We start from the raw sequence: 14,601 nt of genomic DNA on the forward strand, positions 1-14,601 counted from the left end.
ATTGAAAATGAAAGTAATATTGAATTTGAATTTAAGGTACTTGCAGGTACTATTCTCGACGGGTTTCGAGCAATAGAGCAGCTTATACTAACTGGCAACCAGTTGTTTCTTCAGCAAAAAATTCAACGTAAAATAAGGGGTTAAAAATTTTTAATTCCAACCCTGTAGGATAATAGGACTCGCTGCATTCCGCGAACAAGAACTTACAAATTCCTTACATGTCTGCCCCGAAGCTTTACACCATGTATGTATATTCAGTTTTTTAATTTATATGCATGAATTTCCCTCCCTCGGCAAGTAGTGCCGGGTATCGCAACACCTGTTTACTGCAGTAAAAAAAATCCAGGACATCGAGGCAAAAAGGCTGCAAGGTAAAAGCTCGGTTACCGCAGTATGAAAAAGCCCGCGTAAACACAAAGTAGCAGTAGGTGCACGTTTACAGATTGCACGGTGAGGTCGGTTTATGCCTGGGTTTTTCATTATTAAGATTCAAAAAGTGGGTAATCGCAGGATTGAATTTTTCACGCTTCGCGGTACGAAGAGCCTCGAAACTTGAAAGCGAGATTGGGTGGAAAATGCGTGCGAGGGATGCGTATAGGCGATATCGGTTGCAGGAGACGGCGTCGCGGAGAGGTCCTGGAGGTGTCAGGTTACCATACGTAGACAATATACACAACATTGTGTGTTCGATCCGCGTTCCTGCATGTTCGCGATTCGAGTTGGCCGAGCGCGCGGCATCGCCTCGTCCGTGACCGATTGTTCCCGCGAAAAACGACGGGCTGTGAGACCAAGACGTGATGAATAGCTTTTTGGAATCAATCTGTGTAAGAAGTAACGGGTACCGCGGTTCCAAGGCATGCCTGTAATTATTTCCACCAGAATTCACGATTGGGTGAAAAAAAATGCATCCACCACGTGTCACGTAGTCTGCTTGTCCGACGACGGGAATTGCTGGATGATAAAAGATGGATGAATAAAATAAGAAAGGCCCCATACCATAAGTCGTGACATTTCGGCAGGGGCCGATAATCAAGTTTTTTGTTATATAGAGTACCTGATACATTCTTTACGGCGCGATTCTCACTGAAATAATAAGAAGATAAACGAACGAGACGCGCGGGACCCCGACGTGTGAGTCTCGCAAGCGGCACGCACGTGCACGTGAGGAATAGACCATACGTTGCGTAAGGATCTATTGACGATAGAGCTGAGGAAATGGAGAAGAAAAAGAGGAGAAACTATCATCGGATCTTTTGATGCGCTCGTGTATAACCGGCATGGGTATATATATATGTATACATGTACATTGTACAGGTATATTGTTCCGTGAAAGATGCGATTGATGTTATGCCATAACGATTCGATTAACGAGATTTCGGCGCCTGTCTTCTCGCACAAAAAGGAAATTAACCGTCCCCGGCGTACGTCCAATTTTTTCAGCAGTCGCAACACAACGGCGCTTAATTTCAATTTCAAATCATGTACGCGTGCCGATTTCGATATTCTTTGTACTCGCAGACCTAGTTCGTTTTTATTTTTATTCGCAACACACATACCTTTCATTTGTTACCTACTTTGACACGGGTCGCCGCAACTTTTCGGAACTCGTATCATATACATACCTACCCTGTACCGGTATCAATTTATGCCAACGTTCAGGTACGTATGACTGCGATTTACGCGAAGTAAGAAAAAGAAATTCACTCTGTTTCGAAGTCGTCGCGGCTGCTCGGATTTCTCAAAAGCCTTTCGCTGCGTTGAACCGGTTGCAGGATCCCGGTAAACGTTCTGGGATAGAGAAGAGATGAACAGTAGTGAGAAGAAGTGAAAAATTTGAAAAAAATAGAAGACCGTTTGATTTAATTTCGAAATATTAAATCGGGACGAAGAATTTACTCACGAGGAGCAATTAGGTTCACACATACGTACACACGTGCGTCCATCCAGAGCGTTTTAACGTTTGAGCAATTGGACATTCCACCTGCCAGCGGCAGCCAGGCAGATCCCCCCACCTGGTACAGAGGCAGGAAAAGTGGACGCACGCCTTGGGATCGTCGCATTTCTGTGTTGGTTGTGGCCGTGAACGGCACCTCAAGTCCAAGGGCAAGGCGAGCTCCTCCAGTGAGACATTTCTCGGCCCGATTGATAGCGATTCCGAAGGAAGTTCAAGTCATCTTTCAGGTAGGTGAAGCAAACTGGCAACTAATTTCTGCGTACTTACGTCAACTTGCATCCGTCGAAAGGCGAAATTTCAAACGATTCGTTGATACGGAATTATTACCGGTCTTTAAGTTTGCGATGCGATGTTTTCGGATTACCTTTGATAATTGAAACGATATCGGGAGGAAGGGACTCACCCTCAAGGATAAGACTCGGCGTGTGATCTTCGCGCTTCGAAATCCTAATGGATTTAAAGTTTGCTTTAATTTTTGTACCACTCGAGGAAAATTGGAGAAGGAAAGAAAAAACCCCCGCGGGTTGGATTGAATTTTCATTCTGTACCGGGAAACGAACTTTCAACGTTGTTGATCTAACGAACTATCGGCGAAGATCTCGGTTCGGAAATTGTTACCTACACGTATCCAGGAATGGTAACGGTGCCAGGTCGTCGACTTTTAATCGAACGTCGTCACTCTTCGTTCGCGGCATTGCGGCGTACGGTTATATAATTTTCTAAGTTACGGGAATATCAAACCGGGCCACCCTGGAGCGAGGCGAAATGTGTTTTGCTAGAAAGTTCGTTGCCTGCAGAAACGTCGCGTTACCGCGACGACGACGGTACAACGAGTGTAGGAAAATTGACTAAGCGGCGAGAAATGAAAGAAACAACCCGCGAACCTAAATCCTTTCAAAACCCGGGGACGAAAGCCTGAGCCGTATTCCCGGGGCGCGTTGTCTTTTAATCTACCTTTTTAACGTCACGTAACCGGAATTAGCATAAATTCACAGTGCGGAACTTCGGGCTACGACCCCGAGGCGCAATGCGCTCGTTTTCCTGTCCGCGAAAGAAAGAGAGCGAGCTAAATCCTCGCCTAGAGTGCAGCCTCAAGAGGGTTATTACGCCTATCTAAAGGCTCGTTATGGCGGGTGTCGGTTTGGGTTTCCCATAGTGCGAGCGGCGTGTATCGCGCAGCTGCCTTTGATACCGCGTAGGAATTTAGCTAGGGTAACCAAAGGTAACGCTGATAAGAACCAGCGTCGAGTGGGTATACAGAGCGTTGTTTCCGCTCTTGAATCATTGTTTGCAAAAGGTTAACAGAACGCCCCGCGTGTATACGTGCGGCGGTACCCAAGTCGCGATCGTCGAGCCGCCAAACGTCTCGAGAGCCCTAAAAATCTTCCGAGTTATTTGTACGCGCGGAGAATCATAGGAGAGCTTTTGTGCTCGCTGGTGCTTCACGGTATGCTTTTCGTGGCGTTATACCGACATATTGTAAGTAACAGCGTTTACTTATTACTCGTTAATTACGACGAGTCCTCAGAGGTTGGAAAAATTAAATGAAAATCCGCGCCGCGAGGCGGAATACGGCTCGAAACGCGTACCCGTGCCAAATTATAGCTGCGGCAATTTTGACAAGTGGTTTTACTTTAATTTGTGAAATTTCCGCAACACTGCTGAGAAACCGTCCGCCTCATCGCCTGTCAACTTCAGCGAGCTTACGCGTACCTACAGCGCGTTGAAGACTGGTGTTTGACGAGAAAAAAAGCACGGGAAAAAAAAAAAAATTCAAAGAACCCCTCCGACAGAATTAGAAAGCTCGACGAGATTTCGGGCTAATTTATACGGGCAAAACGAAACGAAGTTCCGCCCGAAAGCAATCAAATTCCGCAGCCGTTTCGTTGGTTGTTTATTTGCAAATGAGAGTAATATCCGAGGAGATATTCCGACAACCGTTTCAACCAATTAGGGACCACCCTCGGGGAAAGAGTGCCGCCACCACAAACCACATGTCTCAGCTCTTGATTTGAATTACAGTCCCTGGAGAGAGAGATTCGAATCACCTCGCCTGGGATTACGAGGCGATCAGAGATTATACGCTCTCAATCTAGTAATCCAGTAATCCAGTGCACATCGCGCACGCCGATTACGTGTGTATGTCTATGCGCGTGCATGCCTAGCTTCGACTTCGTGCAGCGTGCGTTGAGAATTTGAGATTATCATTCGGAGGAGAGCTACGATCGAGAAATTGCTATCCCCTAACCGAAATATAGTTATTATCATATTCGCTACTCGAACGCGAGCCGTGCGCATTCAAATTCGAAGGAACGGTGAACAACGAGTTTGGCTTACCGAACCCGGAGTCCAAGGTTCTGCGGCAGCGCGTTCGCCCGATAGAAGGATTTCGTGATAATGAACAACCCGCTGATCGTAGGGCCTATCGTAATTATTTTATATTGGCAACGGATTCACGGTCCGTAGGTATTATATCTATATTGCTCGCAGCCTGCTAGAGAATTCTAATTATTCGGTTGGTCTCGGTGCACACCCATTGTTGCTTCGATTACGCTCCGGCTATGATTATAATTCAATCGTCTCAATCTCGGCAGGCTCGACCGCTAATTAGCGAGTTGTTGCAACTAGAATATACTGTAGAAGACGCAGGGCGAGCTGGACACATCCGGAGATGGTCAATTTTCTAAGCACGCGCTCCTTAAATTTCTGCAGTAAATAAAAATAACCGCGTAATTACCAAACGGTTATACGTATACGTATACTTGTTTTATTCTATCCTCTAATCGGAAATAAATTAAATTTTTTATTATTCCTGTAGTAAGCCGGAATTTTAAGACTGTGTAGTTAATAACGTGTCTTTTGAATAAATATTTATACTGCATTTCGACTGTCTCGCGATGAGCTGTCTCTTCATATTCCAAGTCGGAATAATCATTGCCTGTACAATTAAGTATTATCCACTTCTTTTCCACTTCTGCTACGAACAAAAGTCATTCAGATTCAAATTTCGGAATGTCTCACTGTGATAATTCGAGCCTGATGAGCATAAAAAATTCAGTTAAAAGATCTCCTGTTGTATCCAGACATTATGCCAATGCTTACAGAGACGCAAAACCGATTCCGTACACAAACTGCTTTTACTTTTGCCAGTTATGAGACACTGAGCAAATACTGCCGTGACGTGTCAAGTCGCGAGTGAAATACCATCGCGAAATACCCTCGAGACGTACTCGTAGATAATTGGAAAGAAAAAAAGATACATGCATAAACAAACTAACGGCGTGAACGAGATCGTAAAAAATCGAGTCGACTCGCGACGCGATCGTGATTTATGAGAGTTTTATCGCCACGTGGCCAGAAGCAAGGTTGGTTCATTCGACCCAACTTCCGGCTGCATTCGGCTACGTCGTCGATGTCAACCAGCTTCACCAAGGGGATAAAAACTCAAGGATAACGACACCCACACTCGTCTCGAGGCGAGCGAGTCCTCGTCTATCACCGTGGCTGCAGCAATTCCGCAGAAACGTATACATATAAGGTACAATAACCGCAGCCTTATCCGTGAAAAGCGTGCCCACAACGTCGGAACGGACAGACGTTGCTGGTATGTAGAAGAGAGACTGACGGACGTGACGTCGTGGTGTATATGTATACCTCGGGAGTATATAAAAATATTCGTTCGCCTTGGGAGGAAAATTGCGCTGCTCGAAAGGCACGGGATAAAGTTTTAAGTGGCGCTTGCCTTCCTCTGGTGGGGTACCGTTACTCCGATCCCGCGGCGGGGCCCCGTCGTGACGTTTCCCATCTCCGTTTCTCCGCCATTTCTCTCTCTCTCTCTCTCTCTCTCTCTCTCTTATTATCTTCGTTGCGCGGGGGACACAATTGCTAACCGGCTCATCGTACCGCTTTGGGCAAAGTGTGACGTGGTCTAAAGAACCTCAGCACTGTTCGAACTCTTGGAGTCTGGTCTCCGGTGTTGAGAGGGACCGCGGTTGCGCCTTGTCCGGTAATTTCGGACGCGCTAATGCGTGGATAACAAGCCAACAATGACCCGACCCCGGCTTGCACAATCTCGTTACGTCGTCCGTATACCTTGTATTCCGAATGATTTGCTTTATTTCTCGGGGGCACGCGAGCAGCGAGAACCGCGTCATACGGATGAGAGTCCGAGTCTGCGCCGCGTGGGTGCGCCTATTAAACATTCGCCCATTAAGCTCATACCTAACCGACGCGACGCTCGGCTATCCCGGTGACGTTTAAACGGATGTAGCGGCAATTACGTTACAGTCAGCTCACGTCGACTTCGGCCGACACCGACACTCGGCCGCGGGCTGAAAGGTTATCCAGAAAAATTGGATATATTTCATCGACGATCAATTGAGCCGTTGGAGGGGAACGAGAGAGCGAGAGAGAAGTAGAGGGATCGTGAAAAACGGGACGCGGGATCGAATCGGGGGGGGGGAGAGAATAATCCGATCGGTTGTGCGTGACCGCGTGCGGCATTAAACGCGCCGAGTGGAGGAAGAAAAACGATGGAAAATAAAAAATAAAAATACAAAAAAAAAAAAAAAAATAGGTAAAAAATGTTCAAACTAAAAACTGCGCGAGCCGTAGAACTCTATATAATATATATGTCGTACAGTTCTTTCTCGAGAACCGCTTGACTCGACCGCAGACTATCAACGGGCGCGTTATAATCAATGAAATGTTGCGAATGCCGGCGTCAGAGCCCTGCATAGAAAGAGACACACACACACACACGCATTATAATAACACGCGACGTCCGCGTCGCAAATATCCTGCGGCCTTTCGCGCGAACGAGCAGTTATGTCTAGTAGGTAGTTCACACGTTTCCTTCGCAGCGAAATCCCCCGGCGTGTTATACATACTCACACACATTATACACACATTCGCAACCGCGATGAAACAACAGGGACAGCCGTGTATTCTGGGGCGATGGGAATTCCTTCGCATAACGAAAAAGAAGGCGTTCTTCCCGATGCACCCGATGACGATAGCTTATCCGACAATGCACGTGCGCTATCTTTCTCTCTTTCCGGGTTAGGAAATATCGGAGCATTGGATGAGGGGCTTCGCTCACACTAATCGCCAGTTTACCTGCGCGGTTCGCACATCGACACTGACGCGCGTTCATATACCTACACGCGGTGCATCGGGAAGCGCGACTCTCGTTAAAGGGAGGTAAAACGGGACCGCCCACAGAAACGCGGTCAGGCCCAGAGGGGGGGCCCCGCGACCCAGATGATGCGTGCCGAGGGGCCCGCCGGTGGGAATAAAGCGATCGGCGGGTCGGTCGGTCAGCCGAACAAGAATGAGCGAAGATCGGGGCGCAATTACGTGCCGCATGACCATCTTCGTGGCGATTCCTCTGCAGTCGGTGGAGGCATGAGGCTCGACGTGCGCTGCGTTGCGTCGCGTTGCGGTGCGTTATACCGTTAGTAAGACGTCGTTGCATACACACACGCGCAAACACAGCTCGGATCTTTGGTTGCATACCGAAAGTGGCGGTGCTTCGGTTGCCACTAAAATCATGGGGATTTTACACTGCCCGTATATACCTACACACACACACACACACACACATACACACATATATATATTTATGTATATTGTATGTACATAGTGTAACATGTGTAACGCGGCGGGTTCGCGTTCCGTCAGCACCGCGTTACGCTTGCAATTTTAAGTTTTCTCGGCCTCGGCAGTAAACGACAGCCTGCCCCCCCCCCCCCCCCCCCCCCCCCCGCGCCCTTGTACGACGTCCACTCAACGTCCATACGAACTCTTCCGCGTATACTTATTACCTTTTCTCGCGTGCGGATTCCTGCACCGTCCACTATTGTTTTACTGTATCCTTTGCTACGTTTCTCGAGCTCTCTTACTCGTCCGACTTCATCGTCTCCCGGTGCTTTGCCGGGAAATCGGCAATCCGGCAACGTAAACGCAAATTACACGATCGTACCGTCGGTAGTATTTAGTTTCTTTTACCTCATTATATCGCGAATATACGGCCTTCTATTTCACAGGTCAAGTTTAATAGAGACGTTTCAGGAAGAGTATGCAGCTAAGGCGAACGCAAAATTCACTAGCAGCGTTACACCTCGGAACGAACGATGAGAAAGTCAAATCGTCTGCCACGAAAGCGCAGAGTGTTTATTTATGTAATTCGAAGGGGTCTCTTGATTGTGGAGGAATTTTCTTTTCTTTTTACCGCCTATTCTTCTCTGACGCAACCGAATTAATTTTTCACGGCACTTATAACTAATGTACGGTTGGTACTGTGTTTTATATCGCACTTCTGAAATGCATAGAATATGTACTCTGGTTACAATAAAACTTGCAGTGAACTCGAAATTCGACCTCGCCTTGAAACAGCCTTTGGATGCTGAAAAACTTTAAAGAAATTTGGCATCGTGAAGAAATAAGCTTTAAGGCTGGTACGACGAATGAAAGAGAGTAGGGCTTAAGGTATTTTTTAAATCAATTTCAACTTTCTTTCTCGAGCAAAACTGGGCAGCTCACCTTTTTCCTCGATTAAACATATAAATCAAGTTATATCATTCGAGAACACTGCCAGCGGTGGAAAAACTCCTCGGCAGGTTCGGAGCGCAGCTCTTGTTCCCCGACACGCATCCTTTGTCCCGCACTTGACTGATTACCAAAAATGTGCCCGGTCACTTGACTCGACGTCAAGCAGCGCTGCGCCATCGATTCCCTCACGGCGTGCACGGTGACAAAGTGACGGACAAGCCAGACTGGCAGGGTGGGCACACAGAGTCCCGGAGAGACAATCGCCCGGTCGAAAGCACTTTCGAAGGCGCTTTCGGTGAACTTTGCGCGTTCCACGCACGCACGTCTAGGACCCACGCGAAGGACGAGCGCGTAATTAGTTCGGCGGGTGCGACGGAAGCGGATCACAGAGGCCGTTTCGGAAGCACCGCACGGACTGGAGAGAAGGAGAGTATACGAGGTGAGAGGCGCCCTCGACTATCAAAACTTTGTTTTTCATCGTGCCTAGTCGAGTTTACCACTCGATGTACCGCTTTGTGCCGATCAAACGAGGCTTGCCGTTTGGCGCCTTCGAAGTCCCGCGAAGACTACGAGGAACTCGGCGCCACCCTCTCCCTCTCTTTTTTCAAACCCACGCGATTTTCCCTGTGCGTTATTTCGTTTTGTTTGTTTGTTCGTTTCCCATTTTTTTCTCCGTCTCGTACCATTTCTCCCGGCGGCACCTACACCCCGGTCTTTTTTGTCGAAAATAAAATATTATATGTACCCGCTCGGGTGCTTTCTGCACCCAGGAAAACTCCGCGGTGACCCGAACCGACCAACTCCTGGAACAAGAATTGGCTAGCCCGTTTCCTAGCTCCTTATCGTTTGCTCCAAGGCACCCGCGTTCTTTCACCAATGTGTATCTTCACCTACCAGAAAGACTACTCTCAGTAGGGGGGGGGGGGGTTTACAACCCCCGCTGACACTGTTATAACCCAGTCGGAAAGCCTGGATGCAGGCCTTGCAGACGTCGTCAGTCGCCACCCAGCGGATTTATCCTAGAATAACAAGTCAAGTGCAGATGGCTTTTTGCCTAAAAGAAACCGTGCAAGTTTGTTTCATAAAGTTGTGCTTGGATCTGGTTGGTAACTATTGCCAAAGAAGAAGGGTACCGCGTTCATAATCTCTCACCGCGATACTTTTCCGCAATGGGAACCCTCTCGATAAAAGTTCACTCGGTTACACTTGCGCTCAAGTTCAACTTACACCGAAGTCCTCTGAACAATGAAAGGTGGCTTGAATTCGCAATCGAAGATGACGAAAAATGTGACGAAGCGGAGAGTATGGTTCCCTCTTTTGAATGTCGCGTTCGAGTGCACGTGTCAGAAGTTAGTCGATCGCGTCGTCGGGGTGTGCAAGGTCTTACCTACGTAGAGGGAGGGAACGTACTTCATCTTGGTATAAATAGGGGAAGTCGGATGCCGGGAATTGTTACGCAGCCTTTGCCTTTGCCTTTGCGGTCCCAGAACTTGGTTAGTTCTCGGTTGCTTCTCGTTGTAAGCTTAGCTGCTTGGTAACGCTCGGCAAAGTAACGCGTCCCGCACACCGCCGAAGTTGAATAGGTCGGTTGAATGGGTTGGGTAGGTATACGTCTACTTATCCGCAAGTATGTATACGTAGGCAGGCAGGGTTGCTTTCCTACAGCGAGCCACTCATGCCGGCTTCCGTCCAGGCCGAGTCCTACAATCGGCGATTTACGGGTCAAGGTGAACCAGGAAGCTCGGGATCAGGCTAACGCGCCCGTGGAAGCCGGTGATTTTATAAATACACGTGGGCACGGGTCAGCCGACGCAACGTTTAATTACGTGAGTGCGGTAAGCTCGTTAGGGTTAGGCTTAGGTAAAACATTCAGGTCTGAATACCGCCGCGTAGCTTTTTCCCCGCATGTGTTGCGCCTAATCATTCAGGGAATCTGTTCGCTCCGCGTTGCGCCGATCGCTCCTTCTGTAGAAAATTGTCGGGTAGGTAGGCAGCTCGACTTAGCTCATCGCTGTACGATTAGCACGCACTTCGAACGGTCGTTATTTTCTGCAGGTATCGACTACCGTTAGAGGGAATTGAATAAAACACATGTCCGCGTGATTCGACAGGATTTCGTTGTTTCTCTTCTTTGTTTTTTTAAGAGGGGGGGATTTTTTTTCGGTTTTTCCAATTTCAAGAAATTCGGGCCCCGACTCGGCTGCGTCGTGTGGATCGGTAAAAGGGGCACAAGAAGGCGTATCGGAAGCACGCCGCTGCGAGCATACGTGTCGTCAAAGAATGCTGCGGTCTTTACAGGTTGAAAATCAGGAGAACCGTTGCCCGGCTCGATCGAAGAGAGGCTTCGGCGAAGCGAGGTGCTGCTGCTGTTGCTTCTGCCTGTCGTACGAAACCCACACAGCTTCGGGGTATTCGTGACTCGTTGAGTCACGTTTCGTCCCACATATCAACGACGCATAACTGTACAAAGTACTTTTGCCTGGCTAATTTCATTCGAGTCGCGCATAGCAATGCGCGTTCGCCTGGCCTTAATCCACGAATTATTATTCGGGCACAGATTTTACGAGTGCATTATTATCCTACCACCAGCCCCTTATACCCTCTTACTAAGCGCTTCCCGTACCCTCGCGTAAGTGATGCCTCTTAATTGTTACAATAGCGAGTCTTAAGCTCGAGGACCGTTGCACCGGCTCGCGATTCTTCGAGCAAACAAACGGTGCGCGACCGGATTACAGTTCTCCTTTTTCAGAGTCTGTACACCGCTTCCCAGCTCCGTTCGTTCGCAAAGTTACTTCCCGATTCGTTTGTATTATCCTACTATTCCAGAAGAACAAACCTGCCTGCCGTTGCTATTGCTGCTGACGCTGCTATTCTGTAGCGTACAGCATATAATGAACTTGCATTCGTTCCTCAAAGTTCCGTCGAAAGAGTATGAACCCTACGCCTCATTATGACGAAGGGGAATTTCTCAAGCACGCGTATTTCTTGAAATTAAATGTCATTTCTTTTCCTTTCTTTTTTCTTTTTTGTTTTTTTCGTTTTAATTACCGCGGTTTTGTTACGGCGAAACTTTTCAATTTCATATAATATTAGTTAAAAGTCAGAAACTCCGGAGAGGTCGCCCTTTCTTAATTAGATGCAGCCAAAGTAAAGGGGCTTGTCGTAAGTCACGGTCCGTAGCATTTCTCGAAAATCTTTGAAATTTACTTGCGGTATTACAGAATCACGCCCATTTCGTACCTACTCAACGATGCTACGAAGGTTTAATCGTATCGCAATTTACCGAATCGTGAATCATTTCACCACGTAAATTCAATATTTTACACACGTAGCTTTTTCCTTTTTTCTCAATCGGTACACATTTATGGCAATTACAATACAATACGATACAAGTCGATAAAGTGTAGTAAAGAATCCGCTGACATTACTATTTTTGTTTTACATTCTATCAGTGAGCATTCAGCGAACGACGATATTCACGATGTTTCTCTGACTCTCCGCACGTATGCTCGAACAATTGAGTAGACAACAACGGACCCGTGCATGGTCTAAGAATTACGGACCGATCGTTAGAATGATTCGAAACTGCTCGGATGCGAAAACATTGCATAAACTTTTCTTCGCACTTGCAGCCTCGAGGGGCGAGGAATATGAAGAGGAAATATTGCTCCGTCCGGGTAACAGCTAGGCGCATAAAAGAGAGCTAGACGGGTGACCTGGAAATTCCGTTTCCTCGGGTGAGCACAAAACAACTAAATTGGCATATCGACTCGATGCATCGGAAACTTGCGCGATTCGATTACTTGACGCGGTGGATTTGCTTTCCGTGGAAAGATTTTCCGTACTTCGAACTTCGTCTAGTTTCGTTCTTTGTTGCGCATACCTACGTATACCAGGTCCAATCAAAAGTGTGTAAAGGGAAGTTTTACCTGCCTCTCGTCTTTTCATCGGCAAGGCATTAAAGAGTTTTCTCGGTGGAGCGAATGGTCGTAGAGCTGTACGGTGTTCCGGGATAGGTAATTTACGAGTTTGTACACGGAGTGACGCGGAAAGAGAAGTGATCCGATACGCTGCAATAACTTGTCTCGGTAATTACGTAATTTGTTTACCGGAAGCGCGCGGGGGGGACGAAACGTTGTACGGCGATGTTTGCCGACGCGAAAAGAAAGGAATACGTCAATATCACGCATACAACCGAGCGCTTCCCTCTGAACCGATGAGGCAAAACTTTTCCCGCAAACGCGTCATCGTTACACTCGATTCGAAAATCTTTTAGCGAAACATTTTACTCTCCTCCCCCTTCATATATGCTCGCCCCTCGCGTTTGTATTGTATGCCTTTGAATTAACTTCCAAACAAATATTTGCGCCTCGATTATCGCAAGAGATCCTCGCTCGGCTTTAACAAGGTAAGCCAGCGATAATTAAGTTTTCATGGTTCCCAGCACGTGCTCAGCGAAATGAGCTCAGCGCCACACGCCTCTTTACGTGCGTGTGCGTGTGTGCACATTTATGCGCCTATGTCCACCTTTATGCACCTACGTCGGCCTTTAATACGCGCGTATCTGTGATTATCGTTATCATTCACGTGTCAACACCTTTTTTACCGAAGGAAACTATTATGCATGTAAAATGGGCCGATTCTTTTCTAACTCTTTCCGTTTTTTCGGAAATGCAGGTGTACACGTAATTCCTGGAGAGAACTAAGACGCCTTATAAGGTTCGACGACCTGGCTGAGTGTCGTTTCAATTTGTAAGCCTTGTATAAAGGCTACTCGGTACCAGTAAGAGGCCCAAGGGAACGAACGTGTACACGAGTATAGAAGATTACTGATATTTCGTCACTTCAATTTCGTGTACGGGCTGCACGCAGCGACAGATACGAGTTTTTATTCAATTGCTCTAATGCTTTTAACGACTGTTTGCACCGAGCCTTAAGAGAAATTTCATTTTAATAAAAGCACCGTTGGACACGTTCGGAGAAATTGATATAACGTATTCCAATCCATCATTTTCCAAATACGCTGCTCTTGTAGTCGAGAATTGAACATCAAAGAGTCTGGACTCGAATAGAATTGACCAAAAGTCAATCGCGGTGATTAGGGGGATTTTTTCAGGCAAAGAGAGACGAGCCATTGTTAATAACGTGTTCTGTTGGGTATAATCTTTTATCAAACCATTGGCATTACTAATAATAATAATATTATTATTATTATTATTATTATTATTATTATTATTATTATTGTTGTTGTTACTATTATTACTTTTGTCTCTGTTACCACGAATCAGTATTCTCCGCCGTAATGAGGATGGCGAAGAAGATCGAGCTGCCTGGAACGGTATCCGGTAATACCTCATTCTGGTGAGCCAATTACGAGTATATACAGAGGTACAGTACATTGGCGTCCAAAGTGCAAGAGCAAAGTCGCAGCGCGGGTGCTACTCTTCTCCCGTCAACGACGAGTCCCAGTGATGCGTACCCTGTTGTATACTCCTTCCTGTTACAAACGTAATAACAAACCACGGTCTGTTTGTTGGAATGATACGCTCCTTGTGTACATACACTGATTGATTTCAGGGATAATTTTAACAACGAATAAAAGTAAAGTGAATTCAAAGAAGGATCGGAGTAACAAGAGAATGAATCCATTGTATATACAGATAGAAATCGGATTCTCCCTGAAAAAATTATGCCATTTCTCTCGTTTCATGTAACGAGACCTGACGTTTTTTTTTTTTTTTTTCTTACCGCGGTAACGCGAGTTGGCGACACTACAGCGGTAAAGAGAGAAAGGGAAATAGAAAGAAATTATTCGCTCGGATGAGATGACGAAGTCGCGGAAGGTTTTGAAGCTTGATGAAAAATACCCTGTCTGCATTCCGGGGGCATGGTATGATAGTGCAGATGCGTTATATTATGCCTTCGGCAGAATATTATAAATATACGGGTAAAAATACACGGTTGAAAGGCAGATTTCAATATGGGATGGTAATGATAATAATAGCCAGCGGCGTGTAGTGGGCAGGATCATATTTCGAAGTATGCGACCTTGACGCGACCCAGCTGCAGTACCAGTTACATGCATTGATCACATA

The 14,601-nt window shown here is 46.8% G+C and overlaps 2 protein-coding genes across 11 annotated transcripts in view; one reads left to right on the forward strand and one right to left on the reverse strand.

The window, feature by feature from the left end:
* Positions 1 to 14,601, reverse strand: part of LOC124299982 (autophagy-related protein 16-1) — a 237,884-nt gene that overhangs the window by 24,556 nt on the left and 198,727 nt on the right. The window lies entirely within an intron of this gene.
* LOC124299981 (uncharacterized) overlaps positions 2,046 to 14,601 on the forward strand; it is a 93,513-nt gene continuing 80,957 nt past the window's right edge. Inside the window, exon 1 of one of the 2 annotated variants that reach the window (XM_046753539.1) lies at positions 2,046 to 2,181. The gene's annotated coding sequence lies outside the window, so the exon portion shown is untranslated. Of the gene's footprint in view, positions 2,182 to 13,846; positions 13,868 to 14,601 lie in introns of those variants that run through there. The other variant, XM_046753541.1, reaches the window with a different exon arrangement.

The sequence above is a fragment of the Neodiprion virginianus genome, chromosome 3 (assembly GCF_021901495.1).
Source record: "Neodiprion virginianus isolate iyNeoVirg1 chromosome 3, iyNeoVirg1.1, whole genome shotgun sequence".
NCBI lineage: Eukaryota > Metazoa > Arthropoda > Insecta > Hymenoptera > Diprionidae > Neodiprion > Neodiprion virginianus.